Source organism: Suricata suricatta, chromosome 8, assembly GCF_006229205.1.
Source record: "Suricata suricatta isolate VVHF042 chromosome 8, meerkat_22Aug2017_6uvM2_HiC, whole genome shotgun sequence".
Lineage (NCBI taxonomy): Eukaryota > Metazoa > Chordata > Mammalia > Carnivora > Herpestidae > Suricata > Suricata suricatta.
Genome location: NC_043707.1, coordinates 27,934,081 through 27,943,394, shown reverse-complemented (window position 1 = coordinate 27,943,394; position 9,314 = coordinate 27,934,081). Strand labels below are relative to the sequence as shown.

Here is a 9,314-nt window from a genome sequence, read left to right as displayed (position 1 = left end):
GCGGGCCGGGGAGCGCCGCCCCTCCCCGCCCCTGCCCGCGCCCAGGTGGAGCTCGGAGTGGGCTTTGTCCCGGGCCCGGCGGGCGCGCCGGCCCCGCGGGCCCTGTTCTTTGGGGGAAATAAACACAATGACCGGACGGAAAACCTCAGCCTTCGGGCCGTGAAAATAAACCGTCTGGATCCCGCCGGCACCCAGACGGGGTTTCGGGGAGGGAAGAAGATACAAAACTGTCTTCTTTCCCTTCCTTCTCCCTCCCTCCACTTTGATCCAACTTTTGCCCTTTAGTAAAGCAAGTCGGGTTTTTTGGCTTTCTTTTCTTTTTTCCTTCTTTCTTTTTTTTTTTTTTTTTTTGCGGCTGTGAATGTTCAGGTGTCTACTTTGACATTTGGAAAGGTGCTCGCTCCTGCTGTTGGGGTGGCCCCGTGCAGACTTCTCACCTCTTGCAGACAATGGCTTGATAGGCCTTGCAGAAAAAGTAGTCTTTGGCTGTTCAGGAAACAAAAGGGGGAAGTTAGTTAGCAAATGTGGGTGCAGTAGAGTGCCCCGAGGAGGCCGAGTCTTTAGTCCCGAGGCAAAGGCCTACGAATTGGAATGACTTTTTTTTCTCCTCCCTCCTTCTTTCCCTTCCTTCCTTTCCTTCCTCCCTCCCTCCCTCCCTCTCTCCCTCCCTCCTTCCCTCCCTCCCTCTCTCCCTCCCTCCTTCCCTCTCTCCCTTCCTTCCTTGACTGTGTATTCGTTTTGTCAGTTTTTCAGTCGCAGAGTTCGATTGCCTGGCGCTTCTTTCCTTTTGGCTACTTCTTTGGACCTTGGCTCATACTTTGGGGCCCAAAAGACTTTTTCTTCTCTTCAGGCTTTCTCTTGCTTATAGGCATCACTTAAAGCCGCCTCTTGCATTAAATTTCTCCGAGGAGTGTGTTTGGTTGTCTTGTGTACTAGTCAGTAGTCAGTAAGTAGGTAGGAGGGCTAGGGGTTAAGACTTTTCTGCCTTTGTCTCCCTTTCAGTGCACCCTCCCCCCACCCGTCCACGGGACTTGTGTACGGTAGTAACGACAGTTAATGTTTGAATGTTTAGGTATCCGGCATCACTCTTAAGCACTTAATGCATATTTTCTTATTTAATCTTCAAAACAATCCCGTAATTCTCCTGTGTAGATGGGAAACTAGTCTGGAGAATCGGAGTAATTTACTCTTGATTACTCAGCAAGTCAGCCTTGACTCCCAAGATTTGAACCTAGGCAGTGTGACTCTCACCCCCTAAGCCAGTGGCTTTCTAAGATCTGAGCATCAGCATCCCCTGGAGGGCTTGTTAAAACACTGTCACCGGGCCCCACCCCACGCGTTCCCATTCTGCAGGTCTGCGGTGGGCCTGCCGTTCTTCCCAGGGGCACCACGGGGCAAAATTAAGTTGTAACTGTGGGAAATGGATTCTAGATTTTCATTAAATCTTTTCATTACTTTAAAACTAGGTCTTGGGGCGCCTGGGTGGCTCAGTCAGTTAAGCAGCCGACTTGGGCTCAGGGCACGATCTCGAGGTTTGTGGGTTTGAACCCTGCGTCGGGCTCTGTGCTGACAACTCAGAGCCTGGAGCCTGCTTCAGATTCTGTGTCTCCCTCTGTCTCTGATTCTCCCTCTCTCTGACCCGTCATGCTCTCTTTCTCTCTGTCTCAATAATAAATACAACATAAAAAAAAAAAAAAAACCCAGGTCTTCACCAAAAATAATTCGGACTCCTTACTGTATGTAGATTGCTTGGAAAGCTGATTGAGAGTCCAGGATTAGGAAATTAAAAGTTTAAAGAGTCTCCAATTTTAAGAGGAGCTTTGGATTTAAGTATAGGATAAAATTAGAAGACTAAATAATCTTGGCTTTTTTTTTTAACCCCACTTAGTTATTTATCAACTTATTTATGGCACCGGCATTTATTTTCTTTTCCCGGAGGTGGCTGAAGCATCCGTCTCCACCACGGAGTCTAAAGTCTGGGAGCTGAAAAGGAGTGATAGGCCTGAACTTGACACTTAGATGGAGGAGGTGTAGAGCACCTGGAGCCCAGAATCCCCCCTTTACCCCACTCCGTCAAAGTCCTAGGCAACTCCAGTGATTTGGTGTCCTTTTTGTTTTTTGGAAGCTCCATGCCCAATAGGGGGCTTGAACTCAGGACGCTGAGATGAAGAGTCGCTTGCTCCACTGAGCAGATGGGCACGCCGATTTGGTTCACTTTTAAGAATGACTACAAGAAACTGTCCTTAAGATGGAGGTTTCTGACATTTTCTTGGGGCGCAAGTCTTGAGAAAGATTTCTCCTTTATTATAATGGATTTCCTTTTGGAAGAAAGTAACTCAAATCAGGCAGGAGGAATGGGATTAGTTTACAGTCATGGTCTGTCATTTTTGATGATCCGTAGATCGATCCTGTGTTCCAAAACAGAATAGAAAAGACCAGGGCCCTTCTCCAGGTTGTCATTAAAGAGCTGTGAATAAAACCCTGACAGATCACTAAACACTCCACCTTTCCTGTTATTACTGCTGCCTAGCTTGTACGTTGCATTCCACCTAATTCAGTTCAAACGTGGTTTCATTTTTCGTTGGAAACATGAGTGTAAGGATTGCAGTTCTCCTCATAACTGCTGTGGTATCATTAACATGACATTGTTTTAACCAGTGGCTTACACAGATGCTGATCAAGTGATTTTTAGGTATGTCTAAGGAAAGGTATTTTCTGAAGAGTTGTTTGAGAAGTAATTCTCTGAGAACGCATTTCACTTTTTAGACATACTTTAGAGGGCAATTTACCCTAACACTAGCAACCTACCAGTGATCACTGATACACTGTTCCTTAAAAGTTGTATACATTCTTTCGAGTTAAGCTCATCCATTGTTACTAACGGAAGGAAAATGGGAAATGCAGTCAATCAGTTGGTTATAATTGTAGAGTTGAGATTCCTTGTGATCAATGCTGTGAAAATAGCAACATGCAGAATATTCTGTTAACCAGAGTGCCGCCTGAGGGACTGCCTGGGGAATAAAAATAAGAATTCCTTTGTATACTGGAAAAATGATGGGAATAAATAAATCATCACAGGTGCTGAAGGCAGCATCTTGGTACTTAAGTTTCCATTTCTGTACCAGTTTCCTCTCGTCTGTTCTTTGCTGGAACCCTCTGCACTGCAGTTTTCCTGTTTTTGTTCTCTTTCTTTCTCTTTGTTTCTACAGCCCTTGTCTTCCTACCCTGGCTTGTTTCTGTTTTCTTGCTGGCACTGCTTTTTTTCCATTTTGGCCTAGTGGGAAAGTAAGAGAAAGTTCTAGAAGCCAGGAGTTTTCAGAGTGATGGGAGAATTGACTTATTGTACCTTGGTTGAAAACTGTAGAGGATTTTTAAAGGATTAGTTTGTTTACAGTGTAACTTGAGAGACAACGTCAATTTATAATTGCGAGAGAAGAAGGGCTTCCTGTGGTTGTAGACACAGGTTCTGAAATCAGACTGACGGATTCAGATCCCGGCTTGTGCTACTTCTGGTTATTACTTTGAGCGATTCACTTCACAGTTATGTACCTCAGTTTCCCTTTTTTAAAAAATAAGAAAGATTATGATAGGACCTGTTTCTCTTGTAGATTGTTGGGAATATTGAGGGGGGTGAAACCGCTTGGGATGGTATCTGGCCACCAGGAAGCTTTCAGTAAATATTAGCAATAAAAACACCATGTTGGATACTTTTGAGAAATTGAAATTTTTAAAGTTTATTTATTTATTTTGAGAGAGTGCTAGAGAGCGTGTACAAGGGAGCAGGGGAGGGACAGAAAGAGGGAGATTATCCTGAGCAGGCTCTGAGAGCTCGCTCTACGCAGGGCTGAAACCCACGAGCCATGAGATCATGATCTGAGCTGAAGTCAGACACTTCTCTCACTGAACCACCCAGGCGCCCCAAGAGAAATTGAATTTTCTAAGGAAATAAAGGGACACTTGGGTGGCTCAGTCATTTAAGCGTCCAACTTTGGCTCAGGTTGTGATCTCAGGGTCCGTGAGTTCAAGCCCTGCGTCAGGCTCTGTGCTGACAGCTCAGAGCCTGGAGCCTGCTTCAGATTAAGTGTCTCCCTCTTTCTCTGATCCTGTCCTGCTCACGCTCTGCCTCTTTCCCTCTCTCTCATAATAAACATTGAAAGTAAAAAGGGAGACAGTGTCCGGGTAATACTGACTACAAGGTTTATCTCCCCAAATTGGAGAGTATAAGCTCTGGAGGGCAAGAACTTCTTGGGATTTTCCTCTGGTGGCAAAGGAAGTAATGTTTTTTTTCCCTCCTTAAAGTACTGTGTGATTATATTACAGTGTAATTCGACAAGCAGAGAGTATTGAAGAGTTTGGTCTTACTTAGGGTATCTGGTTAAAATGAGCCCGGACCTATAAATTTGTATTATGGAGATTGAGTATGTCTACCTTGTGAGTAGTGAATTTGTAATTGAAAAATAGCCTTCTAGAATTGCTTACTCAACATGTAAGTTCACTGCATCCATTTACTGTCTTTAGCCCTTAATAAGTTTTAGAGGTAGTGCCTTCTTTCCCTACTGGTGATGTGGATGTGTTCAAGATAGAAACTAATAAAGGATTTGAATGGTAGTTGTAATTTCTTGGCTTTTACAGGGCAGTTAAAGGAGGTAAGAAAAGCTTAGCTATCTCATTTGAAATAAATTATTTCATTGCTGATAATTTGACAAAGAAGGATGACAGCATGTATTATGCCCACATTGCTTATTATTATTATTCCTTAAAAGTTTTTTTCCTAATGTTTTATTTATTTTTGAGAGAGAGAGTGAGAGACAGCTTGAGCAGGGAAGGATCAGAGAGAGAGACACAGAATCAGAAGCAGGCTCCAGGCTCTGAGCTGTCAGCACAGAGCCCGACGTGGGGCTCGAACCCACAAACCATGAGATCGTGACCTGAGCCAAAGTCAGATGCTCAACTGACTGAGCCACCCAGGTGCCCTGTTGATGGGCATTTAGAGTGTTTCTAACTTTTGGCTGTTAGGAATATACAGCTATGGACATTGGTTCACCAGTACGTTTTGAAGCCTGTTTTCAAATCTTTTGTGTGTATACATAGGAGAGGAATTGCTGGGTCATTGGTTTTCTTTTTAATGCTTTTTTGGAGCAGAAGAATTTGGATGGATCTAAACAGATCTCTCAGTAATATAGAATAAACTCATTTATGTAAAATGCATTTGTTCCCTTTATAAAGAATAATTTTGGGACTGCTGTTTCTACCATGAACACCTCTTTCTTTCAAGTGGTTCCTTATAGTGATCTTAAAAAAAGTTGTAGTAAAATATATATACCACAGAACTTGACTGTTTTTCATTTATGTTGCTCATTTTTTATTGTCCCTGTTTTGTTTAAGTTTACCTATTTATTTTGAGAGAGCGAGTGAGTGCAAGTGGGAGAGGGGTAGGGAGAGAGAGAGAGAGAGAGAGAGAGAGTGAGGGATAGAATCCCAATCAGGCTGTGTGCTGCTAGCTAGTGCAGAGTGTGACGTGGGGCTCCATCTCAGGAACCTTGAGATCATGACCTAGGGTGAAATTAAGAGTGAGACGCTTAACCCTCCGAGCCACCCAGGTGCCCTATATCACTTACTTATATTTAGTGTATTATTTATTATGATCGCTACATAATGTTTTCAATAAAGATACCACAGAGAAGTCACATCAGTGATCATTTTAACCATTTTTATTTTTATTAAACATTTTTTTTAAGTAGGCTCGTGTCCAAAGTGGGATTTGAACTCATGACCCTGGGATCAAGAGTCGCATGCTCTACCAGCTGAGGGAGCCAGGCACTCCATTTTAACCATTTTTAAAGGTACAGTTCAGTGGCATTAAGTACAGTCACTTTGTTAGAACGATCACATCTCCAGGACCCTCTCATCTTCCTAACCTGAATCTGTCCATTGAATAATAATCCCCATTTTCTCCCTTACCCCACCCCCTTGAACCCACCGCTCTGCTTTCTGTCTGTGATTTTGATGATTTTAGGGACTTCATCTAGGTGTAGTCCACATCCTTTTCTGACTGGTTTTCTTCACTTAGCATAATGCCTTCAAGGTTCATCCGTGTTGTAGGAGGTGTCAGGATTTCCTTCCTTTTCAAATCCTTACAGTGGTGTGTGGATTTTTGAAGTTTTTGTTTTTATGGTATGGCAAAAAAACCTACTGTGTGAATATTTCATAGTGTAGTTATAGAAGTAGGGAGTAGTGAAGAGTTTGATCCAGTGTAGGGTATTTGGTTAAAATGAGCCCTGGTCAGACAGAGCCTGTGAACATTTCTGATTGTATGAGTCTCATACTTTTGAGAATAGCTATGTGAGTTTTTATTCCATTTGCATACATAGTCCTTAGCTTAGTGTTTTTTTCTTATAGTAAGTTAAAAATTATTTTCTGATTCTGTATTTTTGTCATCTTGTTTGCTTCTGCAGAGCTTCTAGAATAATTTTTTTTGGGTGTGTTGGAGCAATGTGGTAGTCACTTAACTATTCACTTTTTAAGTCTACTTATTTCATAATTTTCTTTATTTATAGCCTTATCTGTAGGAAAAAGTTTTCTTACACTAGCAAAATGAGTGAGCTATTCACTATTCATCTGCTGTATTTTAAGCTTTGGAAAAGAAGGGATCCCTTATTGCTTTTGGAACAGTACTTATTTATTCACTTACCCAACATATTGAGGGCCTTCTGGGTGTGTAAGCTATTCTGTGAAGCTGCAGGACAATCTATTTCTTGGAAAATACTAGTCTGAGCTAATTATATTGTTGAGAGCTTCAGGGTAAAGACTCTTCAGTTCAGTGTGTATATTCAGTTTAGTTTCTTTGTTTTAGATATTTGGAGTAAGATGACTTTTTTAACTTAAATTGAAAACCTATTTAAAAATTTTTTTTAAAAGTTTGTTTAATTTTAAGAGATAGAGCATGAGCAGGGGAGAGGCAGAGAGAGAGAGAGACTGAGACACAGAATCCAAAGCAGGCTCCAGGCTGAGTTGTCAGCATAGAACCTGATGTGGGACTCGAACCCACGAACCGTGAGATCATGACCCAAGCCAAAGTCAGATGCTTAGCCACCCAACAGCCACCCAGGCGCCCCTAAATCATAATTTTTGAGTACTACATTTGATGTAAACAACTTTTCATGCTGACACTTGCATGCTTTAAAAGCAGAGCAGTGATTTGATGTATACCTTGAATTTACCCAATGTTATATGTCAATTATAGCTCAGTGAAGTTGGGAAATGTAAGTCAATAAAAATAAATGGTGGTGGGGGGAGCAGTGACTTATTTTGACACTTTTCTATTAGTTTTCCTGCCCTATCAGACAGTAGTAGGTCACTTTGTTTAGTAGTAATTAAAGCAATTAGTTGGGAAATTTTCATTTTATCAGACTTGAAAATTTAAGTTTTTAAATGGTTAACATACTGAATGCTTGTGTGAAACACTGCCAGGTACTTAACCTGCATTGCGGGGGACCAGCCCACACACCCCAGTCGAAAAGTCCCGAGTAGGGGGTTGGTGTCAGCACAATATCTCTAGAGAAGAAGACAGACAAGACAAGACAGACCAGACAGACAACGTGGATGGTGGTAAAGCCACACTTTATTAAGATAGCCAGGGTCTTACATGCCTTGGGTGATTACATCATTTCTTTAATGATTACATACTTCAAGGTCCCTGAAGTAAAGACATGCTCCGGAAAAGGTCATTTTTATCAAGACAGTAGTAAATAATAGGAACAATCAAGTCATTACAAGAGAGGGATTCCCTAATAATAGTCTGGCTCCAAGCGGAAGATGAGCCTGAAGAATTCTATGAGGAGATTTACATTCCTTAAGGCCCTTCATCAGTTACTCAAGGGTAAGATGCTCATCCATTAACAAGCAAATCTTTGGCAGACAAATTAAGGGAAGGCTGGAGTTACTGATTGACCCAAGTTGATTCAAAGCCTAAAAGTATATGTCTCTTTGCAAAGCAACGAGAAAATCATACATAGGATGAACAGAAGCCACATGTGCAGCCCAGGAGGCCAAATATTGTTTGATGGTAATTTTTTGCCTACTGGGCCCCAACACTGTATTATGATAACTTTGTGAAGTAGGTACACATACTCTTGTCATTTTCCAGACTAGTAAGTTTGGGGTTAAAGAATCCCAAGGTCAATCATATCTAGTAGATAGAACTTGAATTCAGAACTTGGGTCTCATTCCAGAATTGACGTTCACAAATACTTTGCTCTGTTGCCTAATATCTGTGAGCAGTACACTAAAAACACAAGGACTCTTAGATTAGATCATAGTTACTTGATTTTCGTTTCCTCTTCCCATTCATACAAGGTTAGGAAAAGAACAAATGATCCAGCTTTTCTAGTACTCACTGATTTTGAAATACATTCTTTATGTAGGCAGAGCAAGCTGCTGCTTTTTAAAGGACTATGGGGGCACCTGGGCCTGTAAGTCGGTTAGGTGGCCGGCTTCGGCTCAGGTCATGATCTCACGGTTCTTGAATTCAAGCCCCGCGTTGGGCTCTGTGCTAATAGCTCGGAGCCTGGAGCCTGCTTTGGATTCTGTCTCCCTCTCTCTGCCCCTCCGATGTTCATGCTTACTCTCTGTCAATATAAATAAACATTAAAATTTTTTTTAGAAGTAAAGGGTTATCAATTTAAAAGGATAGCTTATACATTTGCAATTTCTATCAAGAAAAGTTACAGATCTTCCTGAATAGCTGATGACATTTTTTGTTTTGCAAGGACCTTGCTTTGACTACTCTGAGGCTCAGGACTGAACGTGTGATCCATCACTTGGGCAGACCCTGTTTCCCTGGCTTTGTTTTATTTTTTTGCCATTCTTTTATCTGGCTTTTAAAAATTTTTTTAGAGGGGTGCCTGGGTGGCTCAGTTGGTTAAGCGTCGGACTTCGGCTCAGGTTATGATCTCACGGTTTGTGGGTTCGAGCCCCGCATTAGGCTCCGTGCTGACAGCTAGCTCAGAGCCTGGAGCCTGCCTTCAGATCCTGTGATTCCTTCTCTCTCTGACCCTCCCCTGCTCATGCTCTCGCTCTCGCTCTCTCTCTCTCTCTCTCTCTCAAAAATAAATAAAAACATTAAAAAAATAATTTTTTTAGAGAGAGAGAACGAGTCAGGGAGAGGGGCAGAGGGAGAGAGAAAGAATCTTAATCTCCATACTCAGTGTGGAGCCCAACAAGGGGCTCGATTCCATGACTGCAAGGTCATGAGTCCAACACTTAACGGACTGAACTACCTAGGGATCCTTTACCTGTTTTTTTTTTTTTTTTAA

At 42.1% G+C, this 9,314-nt stretch overlaps 1 protein-coding gene across 6 annotated transcripts in view; it reads left to right on the top strand.

Moving 5' to 3' along the window:
- GTF2I (general transcription factor IIi) overlaps positions 1-9,314 on the top strand; it is a 107,812-nt gene that overhangs the window by 766 nt on the left and 97,732 nt on the right. The window lies entirely within an intron of this gene.